The following is a 13482-nucleotide window of genomic DNA, read 5'->3' on the forward strand; positions in this document are numbered from 1 at the left end:
CACATACATGCCCCAGAGTCTATTTTGGTTCAGACACACAACAAGAAGATAACAATCATTCACTACAGCTTCCACCTAAAACTACGAGTTCAGACAGTATGACCTTCAGTCAGTTAATTCATGGTTTGATTGTCTCTTCCAAACTCCATGTAATGAACTTCCACAGACAATGAGGGAAGTAAGGTTTTGTGCCAGTGTGCCCGCTCTTCCTGCTGGGATGGGTGCTCTACCCTGAGAGGACAAATGACTCTAAGGCCATCTGAGTAAGCCTGAGTCCTCACTGGACAAATGGGCCTGCTGAAGCCTTGATCTCAGCTTCCCAGCCTCCAGAGCAGTGGATAATCACTGTCTGTTCTTTATTGATTACCCATCTGCTCTGTTTTGTCATAGTGGCACGAACAGACCAAGGCACAGTAGATGCTTAATTGTAGAACAGATGGCAGACTGACTGCCTCGCATCCACAAAGCCTTTGGTCGCAGCTCTGTCACTGCGCAGACCACACATGGTGACACATGCCAGTAACCCAGGACTCAAGAGGCACAGACAGACAGATCCAAAGTTCAAAATCACCCTTAGATACGAAGCAAGTCAACTTTGCTCCTCAGAGATCAGCAAACACTGGGTAACTCTGGAGTGTTTTAGTTTAAAAAAAAAACCCTCTAATATCTATTTATAAAATTATGTTAGAGAACACTTAACTTCTTCACAAAATGTGTATTATTTCTTAGAACAGTTCTTGCTGATAAACATAACCCTTGATCAAGTGTTTACCTCCTTGGCAGTCAAGACAGGGGGAGAGAGGCCTGGGGGGAAACTGAGTCAAGCAGGCACAGGACACCACAAGAGGCTGGAAAGGGCTTGACTCATTCAACCCTTAGCTTCAGCCTGGCTGGGTCTGTCCTCCTACCTCTCCAGAGTCTCACTGGGAGGAGCTGAAGAGAGCTCTGTCCCAACTAAAGATAGTTCCCTAATGTTCTGACTATAGACCCTGCAAAGATTTCCATACAGATCGACCAAATAAAATGGGGGCTGAAACATCTAAAACAAAAACACTTAAAAATAACACACACACCATCCACAGGGGTCTGGAGAGATGGCTCAATGGTGCTGCTCTTGCCAAGGACCCAACTTTTCACAACAGTCTGCAACCCCAGTTCCAGGGGAATCCAACACTCTTTTCTGTGTTGCACAGAAACCACCCCCTGCCACATACACATAAATAAAAATAAGTCTCTGAAAACCAAGGAAACACAAATATTCTAAAGCATGCCAAGGCCGATGGCCTGAGCTCCATTCCCAGGACCAACACAGTGGAAGGACACACACACTCACATACACATACACTCACACACACACACACACTCACATACACATACACTCACACACACACACACACACATTCTCACACACACACACATACTCACACACACATAACTCACACACACACTCACATACACATACACTCACACACACACACTCACACACACATACACTCTCTCTCACACACACTCACACACACATACACTCACACACACATACACTCACACACACATACACTCACACACACACACACTTACACACACACACACACCAACTAAAAATTTAATAAAGCACTTGTTTAAGCTGGAAAGCAACTGCCCTGCCTTTCTTTCCAAATCTGTGGAAATTTTAACCAAAGGTGGTAGGTGTGCCTGCAGTCACACCCAGGTGGGTCACAGTGCCACGTAATTTGTAATGAAACAGATGATCTTTGTAAGTACAGTGTAGGACAGAACAGGGAGACACAGAAGGATGTGCACATTGCAACATTCATAGAAGATTAAGCCATATTCTCTGGAGAAAATTCTGCACTGTATTGTTAGGAAGCCAGACAAGGGAGTTTCAAATATTTTATAAAATTTCAGTGTCCTAGTTTTCTTTCCGATGATGTGATAAACACTGACCAAAAGGGACCTGGAGAAGGAAATGGTTTGTTTGGTTTCCAGGTAACAGTCCTTCACGGAGGAAGCCACAGCAGGAACCTAAGGGCAGGAACTGGACAGCAACCATGAAGCAATACCAGCTTCCTTCTTCTGGTTTGCTCAGCTACCTTTCTGCCCAGAGGTGGTCTATACACACACACACACACACACACACACACACACACACATACCCCAGAGACATGCTCACAGGCCAACCCGAGACTTTCCTCTTCTAAGGCATGTCAAGTTGATGACCAAGGGCCACTCCACCATGGTAAACCGGGTGTGGTGCTTCACGCCTGCATCTCAAAACTCTCAGGGTGAAAGGAGGAAAACAGAAGGTCGGAGGTCATCCTAAGTTACAGAGCAAGTCTGAGTCCAATTCAGGCTACCAAAGACCTTGTCTCAAACACTTTCCCCATGGTTTTCATTCACCAAACTGATTGTTCAAACTATTCACACATATTTAGAGTTCTAACTTACCTGACAGTGTGGATGCACACTACAGTTCATATTTAGTCACTGACGTTTGTTGAGTCTTCCTTTTTAAGATTTATTTATTTTATTTATATGAGTACACTGTAGCTGTCTTCAGATATGCCAGAAGAGGGCATTAGATCTCATTTACAAATGGTTGTGAACCACCATGTGGTGGCTGGGAATTGAACTCAGGACCCTGGGAAGAGCAGTCAGTGCTCTAACCACTGAGCCATCTCTCTAGTGTGCCTTCCCTAATGGTTTAGTGAAGTGAACGTGTTTTAGTTTTGTGAAAGTGTTCCACAACTGTCTGGCAAGGGTGCACATTCTAGAATCATGGGGTTATCAGGCACAGCGTTCCAAGTGTATCCATGAGAACAAACCTCCCCTTTTGTGTGGCAGAGGGAAGGTGCTTGCCTGTCTTTCTTGATTGTCTGTGACTGAGGTGTCAATGGGACGGGAACGTCTACCATGAGTGGTGGGTAAACTCCCCGGCCAGCACTTGTGTGAGTTCTCACTCTGCTCCTCAGGCTGCTGAGCATCTCCCTTCGCGTGCTATACGCCCCACTCTCGTCATGCACTAATTACCGTAACCTTCATCTCCACATACTTGGTTCTGGCCATCTTTAATTATGTCATACCTCCACACATCTTTTCTGTCCTCCTTGAACAAACGGAAGTCAGTCTGCTTTTGTGCCCGGACCCATTGAGTCTATCCAGAGGGTCATTTATTTACTTATATTTTTAACATTTCGTGTGTTACACACACACACACACACACACACACACACACACACACACACACACTGTATGCACGAGAGTATGCAGTGCCCAAAGACAACAGAAGAGGGCCCTTGATCCTCTGGCACTAGACTTGCAAGTGGCTGTCTTTGGAACTCAGGTCCTCCGGAGGAGCAGCGCCTACCTGCGCTCTCTCCAGCCAAGACTTGTCTACAGATCACTTCCCACCCCTGGTTTTCCTTCCCTCTCTGGTTCACACTTGCCTGCTTTTTCCTGTCTGATAGCATGTGTTTGGGTCTCAGGCACCCAGTGCTGGGTAGTCCTGAGCTATGATCCCGTGTAGCCAGACCAAGCATTCGCAGCTGCTTTGGTTCTGTGGGATTTTACTTTGGTCATACACACACACACACACACACACACACACACACATTTGTTCCACCTTTGTTGTCCTCCACAGCTCGGACCAACCCTATGCTTCCATAGCTCACAGAGATCTCCACCCTGATGGGACAGCAGCCCGGCAGTCACTCAAGGGCTGTAAACACTCTCGGTCTTCACACGATTTCCTCCCAAGTATGTGACCAATGTCAAGCTGAAGACTTGGGTTTTTCTGTGCGGCCCACACCAATATCATCCCAGGAGTCACGGTCCTCTGGGGCCTGTCCCCCAGTGTTCAGAAGATCCTGCCTTTAGGATGTGTCTCCCCTTGCCTTTCAAATTTTGAAAGACACAATTTCCCAGTATAAAAATCTGAGCTTGTAAGATTTTTGGTTAAGTTGTTCAAGATGTCTTAATTTTTCAGATTTGTAGTTTCTGATGCAAAGAAAGGCTCGGTGTTTAGTCCTCTGTGTAAGGTCCCTCGGGGTCTCCTTCCCTTGGGGTTGAAGTCACTGCATCCAGGCTGCTCTCGGGATGCTACGCGTCCCTCGCCCCCTGTACTATATCATGTATCTGCCTGCTGCTCTGGCGCCTTGTTCCTTCCAAACATTCTTGGCCATGAACTCTCAGATGTTTCCCATGCCCTATTTCCTTTTCTTCTGGAATTACGATTCCACAAATAATCGCTTTGGTATTTTCCCATAGTTCTTGCATACTCTGGGATGGCTAGCTGGGGTCTAAGGCCCCATAATTTCCATATCCTGTCCATATTTGTGCTGTGCCCCTGCCTCTCCCCTGCCTCTATTGCATGCCCCCAGCCCTGCTGCCTCCTGCTGTGCTAGGCAAATCTGACAATTTAATCTCTCTGCAATGGGAAGGAAGGCGGGATGGCCGTGGGAGCCAGTGAGGTCATACTTTATACTCCGGGTGTGTGCGGCTCCAGAAATGTCCGGGTGGAAAAGCTACGTCCATAAGGAAATACTGGACTCCCCACCTTTCTAAGGGACTCCAGCAGCCACTGGAAGGCTTTTAGATTCTGGGGCAGCCAAAGGTCCCAGCAACACAAAAGTAATTCTTTACCATGGTGAGGAATGATATGAAGGTTGCACAAAAGCTTAGCATGAATCATCATGTGCCTTAGAGTCCCCTTGTAGGTGAAGACCTGTGTCACACCTGTCCCTGTGAAAAGGTGCCTGGGAGAAGCAGGTTAAGGTAGGATGAGCAAACTGGGCTCCTGGAGACGCTCCAGCCCACTCTGGCAGGAGTGAGGCTCTCTGCGCATGGGCAAATCAGGAAGCAGAGAGGGTATGGGAGCACCCAGCTGTGTTCTAGTTTAAATTCTAGACCAAAAGACAGGGGAGGACAGGGTTTCTTTCATCTTACAACTTAGAGTCCTTCACAGTGGGGAGCCAAGTCAGGAACACGAGGCAGGCCCTTGAAGCAGACATCACAGAGGGAAGCGGCTTAGACACTGGCTCCCTGGCTCGTGCTTAACTGCCTTCTTATACATCCCAAGATACCCTGCCTGGAGAATCGCACTACACGCACAGAGCTAGGCCACCTTAAATCAAGAAAGTACCCCAATAGATACTCCTACTTGCCATTCTGACTGAGGTGGCGCCCACTGAGGCTTATTTCTTCCCAGGTGTGTGAAGTTGATGACCAGTATTAGCATCACAGCTGGCTTCCTCTGTGCCCCTTTCAGTCTGTTCAAGACCCCAGGCCCTGGGATAGTTCCATCCAAACCCAGCCTAGGTCTCTACCCTTCAGTCAGTCAAACCTTTCTAAAAAAGCCCTCACAGACCCACCCAAAGTTATGGGGTTTGTTTTGGTTGTTGGTTTGTTTTGAGACAGGGTCTTTTAATATAGCCTTGGCTGTCCTGGAACTCAATGTGTAGACTATGCTGGCCTCAAGAGATCTGCCTGCCTCTGCCTCTCTGCCTCTGTGTGTGTGTGTGTGTGTGTGTGTGTCTGTGTGTGTGTGCCTGAAGAAGCCAGAGGTGTCCCTTAGAACTGAAATTATAGACAGTTGTGAGCCACCCAACATAGGCTCATAGAATCAAACTCAGGTCTTCTGGTAGAGTAGTATACTCTGTTAATGGCTAAGCTATCTCTCCAGTGCATTTTTTTTTTTAATCAAGTTGCAATGTTAGGATTTGTAATCAATAAACCAAGTTGCTGACTAGCGCCCCATGTTGGCGGTCACCAGTGCTAAGTGCATGGTTGAGTCAATCACTGCTAGCTTCAATACATCTTTGCTTATGACATCTTTATACTGGCAGTGAAATTAGGTGGAAGTTGCCATCTGCTAAGTAACACAGCTGCAGGGTCTTCATCTTTGTTTCAGGACATTTAACTGCTTCGTTCTAAGGAGCTCAAGTTCCTCCAGCACCCATCCAGGCCCAGGGCAGGAGGGACGCCTCACTCTAGGGTAGACAGCTATGGCTCTGGATGGCTGCTTCTGTGTGTCCATGTTCCCGACAAAGCAGACACTCCCAGAACGCACAGACCTGCCTCAGCAATGGGCCTTGGTGGCTCCAGGATCTCTATGGAAGGTATACGGTTCTCCCATTCTCTTTTTGCTGAAAGTTCAGGGGTCATGCTTGCTCCTTTTCCCAGATCTAAACCCTGGGTTTTTCTGCTTTGGTAAGCATCCCATTAGTGTGGAGGGCTGAGGAATGAACTCTCTGCAACCGTCCCACAAGGGTGTAGTGGGTAATCCTTCTGACTGCCGTAGAAGGGTGACGTCAGGAACAGCTTTCCCGAAATGACAAATGGTGGGCCCCTTACATACGGTGGTTTTCTTTCCCTCTCTCTGCCTATAACATCTGCACATCTGCACAGCAAGGCTGATAGGTGGACCTCATCCCTACCCGCCTATTCCGGCAGAAACCAGCCGGTTCCCCAAGGCCTCTGCCACACCGATCTTTGCTCCTTGGTTCTTGCCTTCTGCAAGAGCCGCCCTGTCCCCCTTATTATCTGGCTGCCAAATGCTCTTCTCCCTGGATGCCACATCTGTTTTCCCCCAAATAGTGTCTCTCCCCTAGCTGGCTCCAGATACCCTTGTTCACAATGGTCTTTGGATCCATTCCCTCCAGCTTAGCCCATTCTGACTGTTGCCTCGAGATACCAGAAACTCAGTAATCTGTGAAAAAGAAAGAAAAAAGTTCCTCTCTTAACATTCCTGGAGGCTGGGAGTTCAAGGCCAAGGTGTGAATGCATTGGTGTCTGTGGCAGCACGATCTCACAGAAACCACAGAAGAACAGAAAACAAAGGGCCAGAGAGGTGTGTTCCTTAGAGACAGCATTGATCAAGTTTTTCATCCTGCCAACTTACCTGTGTAGGCCATAATGCTAGGAGGATATAAAAAGGAAAAAGACAGTGATAAGGGATTTCAGAAAGGAAAGGAGAGCTGACCAGCTGGCTTGGAGAGTGGAGATGCTTGTCACCAAGCCAATGGCCTCTGAGACAGGCTGTCCCACGCAGAGTGCCACGTGAAAGAAAGAAGCATGGAGAGACAGGGCAGCTTTTCTGCGTATTTCCCAGAGTGGGAGACAGCGAGTTGTGTGCAGAGAGAGGGAAGGTGCTCACGCTGGGGTGTGTCTCCCCAGTGCCCTGGGAATGTGGGAAATGATCGCAGCACCTCCAGCTGCTGCGCAGGTGGAGAGCCTGTCTTGTGCTCGTGGGACCTCCTCAGAATCACCCTGCTGTGAATACAGCTGCTATGTCAGGTGACCATCCAGCTGCAGGGTTCACGGGGTCCACAGGGTGAGCAGCAGAACTGTGGCTCCCACAGTAGACTGGCCAGGCCTGTTTCAGAGCTGGGGTCACTCAGTGGACACAGAGGGCAGACTGTCCTGCTCTCTGCTCATGCCAAGCCGAGTCTCCTGCTGTGTCCTTCAGCTCCATTACTTCTTCCTGGGCCTTTCTTCACCCTGGGGCTGGGGCTGTTCCCACCTCTCAGCCCCCTGGGTAGATCAGTTTCTAAAAATAGACTTTCTCTCAGGGTGGCACCAAGTGATTGCCTTTCAAGTCCTGTGGGGGAATAAATGGAATTCTTGTCCACCACTAACCCATCTTCAGGAAGAATCACCGGCTCGCCAAAGCCAACCACTGGGCCTAAGGTTTCTGAGGGCTGTGGCCTTGTCCCCAGGCTAAGACCCCAATGGGCCCACCAATTTGAGTTTGAAAGAAAGGTGGTGAATAATGGAAGTAAGGAGAGAGGTCTTTGATGTGGCAAAGTGAAAACACACAGGCTTAGAGAGGGCACATGTGGTAAATGATTTCATCTCACTGAACCTGTGTCCTGCGGAGGTGTGTGGTGAATGGAGAGGGGTTACTGGGATGAGTGTGATAAAGGCTGTTCATGTGGCACACATGAGCAGCATGAGCACCGTCCTTACTGACCATGTGAAGCAGGAATATAGACTTCTTCCTACCCTACCATCCCACTAGACGCCCCACGCGTGACCTAACAGTAACAGAACGTGTGAGGACGAGGCTGGGCTCCAGAGGAAGCCCCCTTTGTCACTTATGTCCCCGAGGCACAGTGGAAGCCCAGGTGGTAGAATAGAGATTGCTTCTGTGGTGATGCTCTGTGATAATGGAAGGCTCCATCCACACCATATGACGGAACTTCGAAAACTACATCATGCACTCTGGGCTCTGGGGTAGTGGCAGCCAGGAATGTAGCCTTGGATTTGTCATGAGTTGAGTTCCTACAGTATGGACCACTGCTTTGTTCTCTGCAAGGTGCGTGCACACACGCGCACACACAGACACATGCACACAGATACACACACACGCACATGCAAACAGACAGTAGTGCTATGCATTTGGTGTCCACATATCCGCTGCTGCTTCTTCTCCTCCTCCTCTTCTTTTTTTGAGACAGGGGTTCTCTATGCAGCCCTGGCTGTCCTGGAAGTCACTTTGTAGACCAGGCTGGCCTCAAACTCAGAGATCCACCTGCCTCTGCCTCCCAAGCGCTGGGACTAAAGAGACGTGTCACCACACTCGGCTCAGAAATCAGCTTCTTGTACCTTCTACTTGGTCACTCCTACAGCAGAAAATGCAAGATGACTTTTCAGGGAGATCGAAGGTAACGGGACCCTCAGGCCAGTCGGTGATGCCGGGGTGGGCTCACCTCAGCAGGGGTGTTAGACACCAGTGACACCCACAGGCCGAAGCTCGCAGGCCACCCTGACAGCCTTGACACTGGAGACTAGCTCTGCAGTCCAGTCTCATGGGAGGCTGGGGACACCAGGCAATCTCTCATTTTAGCCACAGAGTCCCAACTAGACGAGACCAACCCCGTGAGTCCCACTTACATCAGGTCCCTGGTGCGGTGCCATTCGTAGAAGGGCCTTCCAGGGCCAGCTCAGAGCACAAGGCTGGAACCAGGACAGCTACCTCCATGGGTGGTGACTGCGAACTAATGCTGCTACCTCTGGCTCTCAGTCAGCCTCTCCGCTTCCCTGCTTCCACGTGACAGTGCTCAGGGCCAGCACTTCATAGCACTCCCCTGGGACTGGCCCCTAGGACCAGCACACACAGCAGAACCAGATGTGGTCCCCCACACCCTGAGCTCAGACATCCCCAGTGAACGTGAACATGACTGGCAGACCCACACTGCACATTCCCTCCCTGTGAAGCTCTTCCAAGAAGCAAGCATTCTGACAAGGCTTTCCATAAATAACGGCTCCCTCGCCTGTGTCTCCGGACTATGCAGACACTCAAGTGCTTGGCTGGTTAAAGCAGTCATTGCTTCTTTTTGCAGTCACTAAGGGCAAAGGGCCTGGAGACATCCAAAAATAATGCGTTCCAAAAGGCGAGGTGTGTCCCCATGAACACATACGACATCACAGATGTGCGTTTGGACTGTCGGGTTGGCTTTTACAACACGGTGTCAGTATACAGTTTTGGTTGTCCTGGCGTTCACTCTGTAGACCAGGCTGGCCTCCGGGTGTGCCACCCTGCCTGAAAGTCCTGCTCTTTTTTAACAACAGGGACTCCTTCCCTCTCCCTCCCCAAACTCTGTCCCAGGGGACCAAGAGCATTGCACACTGACTTAGGGTTCTACTGCTGTGAACAGACACCATGAACAAGGCAACTGTTATAAAGAACATCTAACTGGGGCTGGCTTACAGGGTCAAAGGTTCAGTCCATTATCATCAAGGCAGGAGCACGGCAGCATCCAGGCAGGCATGGTGCAGGAGGAGCTGAGAGTTCTACATCCTCATCTGAAGGCTGCTAAGAAAAGATAGGATCCCACATGGTTAGTTAGGGGAAAGGTGTCACTGCCCATCCCCACAGGGACACACTTCCTCCAATAAGGCCATACCTCCTAATAGTGCCACTCCTTGACCCTAGAATATTCAAACCAGCACTTGCATAGAAATGGTCATGTAAAAATACGCTGTGGGCCATTCCGGGTCAAGTGTACAGAGGACTACTGCATTGCTTTCTTCTCTCTGTTCTCATTGTTCCCAAATAAGTAAATTTTCAAGGCTGAAAAGTAGAGAGAAATCAAGAGAAAAAAAAAAAGAGAGAGAGATGTACCTGTTTTCATCTTTTGAGTCTCACATCCCAGGTCACTCAGACCTCAGCCTTGCTATGTAGTTGAGAATGACCTTGAATTCCCGGTCCTCCCGCCTCTGCCCCCACCCCTAGTGCTGAGATTACAGCTATGTGCCACCAGGACTGGATTACTTATGAAAATCCAGGAACAAAACAGGTTATATGTGAGCATCTGTTTTCCCTCCTCACGTCTGCGGTGCCGGAACAGCAAACATACTTTTATCTTTCCACTCTACAACACAGATTCGTGTCTGTCTATGGGTAGCACGCAGCACAGATCCGCAAAGGAAGAGCCAGACGGCAAGTGCCTCCGGCTCTGTGAGCAGAAAGTCTACAGACAATAGCACAAGTGAGTGGATGATACGAGTGTGTTCTAATAAAACTTTATTTGCAAGAACAGGGAGCAGGTTGAATTTGGTCCTCTGGCAGTATGAGGGCCACTACCGGTGTGCACCGTCCTTAAACAAATGACATCGTGATGCCGACACTCTACAAAAGCTATTCTCCTTGAAGCAGTGGAAGTCTGGGGACTTACACCCCGATAGCTGCCACTCTCCGTATTTCAAATGCCCTATAGACAGGACAGTGAAAGAAGGGCCCCAGCTTGTTGCTCTGTCCTTTTATGGGGGGGGGGACCTGGATTATTCTCACCAGGAACAACGCCAGTACGCTTCCATTCCCAAGAATGGAATTTTAATGTTTTTTTTCTCTTCCCATTTGAAGTTCGGTAGTAAGACTCAACTTTAGCTCTGCTTGCTTCACACTTCTGTGTGGGTTTTTCCCTCCTGACCCAGGAGACCCTGGGGTGACCTGCACCTGTTCTTTGATGGCTCACCTACACTGTCAATTTACCATGACTTAGAACACCCTATGAAGGAAACTCCTGGATGTGTCTGAGGGTCTTTCCAGAGAGGCAGGGTTGAGGGAAGAGCTCCCAGAATTGGTTGAGCAAGGGAAGAGGCTGAAGGAACAACTTCCATACGTCTCTGGTCCTGACTGTGTGCTGCAGCTGCCCCATGCTCCTGCTGCCAATCCCCCCCGCCACGGTGGGACAAGTGCACTTGTAAACACCGAGCCAAAACCACCCTAGCTTTACACACTTTTATCACAGGATTGAGAAAAGCAGCAGACACACCTTAATTTGTCTTTTTGTTCTTTCTAAGACAAGGTCTCCAGTTGCCCAGAGGCTGGGCACAATTCTGTCGCTGAGGATGGCCCTGAGTTTCTGACCCTCCTACTCCCCACCTCTTGAATGCTGGGATCGTTACTGTGCTGCTGGAGCCCAAACCCACTTTGCATGTTAGGACAGCACTCTACCAACAAGCTGCACCCCAGCCCTGCTCCATCTCCTCAACAGGTCCCTATGTTCTATCTCCCCACCATGTGCCGGGGACACAGCAGCCGCCACAAACCTCGTTCTATCTACCCATCATGTGCTGGGGACACAGCAGCCGCCACAGACCTCATTCTCAGAGTCCACCCTGGATGTTCGGTCCTTGTTGTTAACCGTGCATGGTCAGTCAGACCACTGTGACTCAGCCTGCACACCCACACAGGTCTCTGAACAGTGTAAAAGTGAGTTAGAAACCACAGGGGTGATGGGAAGGGGGTGGGACAGAGAGACGTCACCAGCAAACCTGTTACCCACTCAATGAAGGCAACACATTGTTTATTATTGCGATTGCACTTTTAGTACCTTTAAACTGTTTAGACATGTTTTTGGTCATATTCTTTCCCACCCAAGTCCTTCCAGACTCTTCCCCACCACTCCATGTTTTTCTCTCCCTACCTCGTCCAGCAAAAAAAGAAAAGGGAAAAAATCCTCAAAACCAAAAGAGAGAACCATAATAATAACAGCAACAAACATGCTAAGTCTTTTGTGTGCTGGCCTCCTACTCCTGAGCATGGGGTCTTCCCTGACGTGCGGTGGCCATGCCCAGTGTCACTGCATGGGAGGAAGCTGAGTTCTCTTGTCTCCGTGGGTATCAACTGAAATAGCTTCCGGGTTAGGACTTTGGGCCCACTACTCCTTTGCCAACAACACACATTTGAAGAAGATATATGTGTAAATGCACAGAAATCCCACCCTGGGGGTATAGGAGGGTGGGGTAGACTCATGATGAGTTGGGGGGAGCTAGTGGGAATAAACACAATCAAAATACATCACGTGAAATTCTCAAAGAATTAATTAAATCTTTCTTTAAGAGAAATATAACTTTCAGAAAAATAAATTGGGACTGGGGAGATGGCTCTGTGGTTAAGAGCATTTTTTGCTCTAACAGGACCCAGGTTCGATTCCCAGCATTTCCCACGTGACAGGTCAAAGGGTATATTATCCCAGTTCCAGGGGATCTGATACCCTCTTCTGGACTACAAGGACACCAGCCATGCACAGCCATGCAGACAGGCAAAACCCCCTGCACACAAACACTGTTTTTAATTAAAAGAATGCATCCGGCCTCTCCGCAAAGAGCGCCCAGGTTTTCTGTTGTGTCAGTACCAGAGGACCCAGCCTGGAGCTGTTGTGAATGTGGTGGAAGAGTCATTCCTGGAAATCACAGGGAACCACCCTAGGTAGCTCCAGGAACAAAGGAAACAGACTTTCACTTACAGTCGAGCTGGTTGACGGGCGAGTGTTAGGTGGTGTGGAAGCCATCTTAAGAACTGAAGCCCTCACTACGGGTTGCTGTGGGCAAATATGACAAGATGGAACCAGGGCTGAACTAAGGATCCTGGGAGACAGGACACTCCTTCCTCTGCTCTTAGGAAGGGCACCTCTCACATAAGAGCCTTGTCACCTGCTGCAGGGACAGCCAGAGTCCTTCCTGCACCTGCCTTACTCAAATCCCTTCAGCATGGGTGCCCAACACACCAAAGCCCTTGTTCTGGAAACAGTATGTCCAGATCTGCCAGGTGTCATGTCACACGGGGCTGGGGGCTTCTGACACAGAGGACGTAGACAGCCGGGGACAGCTTGTCCTGTAGCTTTTCCATACCCACTTGGCTCCACTCCCTTCTTTCTTCCCCTTCACTCCAAGCAGACACAGACACAAGGCCCTACGGCTAGGAATCACTTAGGAGACAACCTTTGGGCTTGCTATGACAGTTTCTAGGGTGGACGCAGGAAGACCCACTCTAAATGTGGATGGCACCACACCATTGGCTTGAGTGGCTTTGACTGACGCAAACCGAGAGTGAGCTGAGCAGCCCCGCCCTTTGCTCCCTGCTTCCTGACAAGGATACAACAGAACCAGTCAGAACCGGCTGCCTCCAAGGACTAGGTCCTAAGAGCTGTGCGACAGAATAAGCCACTTAATTGCTTCTTGTCAAATCTTTGGTCGCAG

Source organism: Micromys minutus (assembly GCF_963924665.1).
Source record: "Micromys minutus genome assembly, chromosome: 14".
Classification (NCBI taxonomy): Eukaryota; Metazoa; Chordata; class Mammalia; order Rodentia; family Muridae; genus Micromys; species Micromys minutus.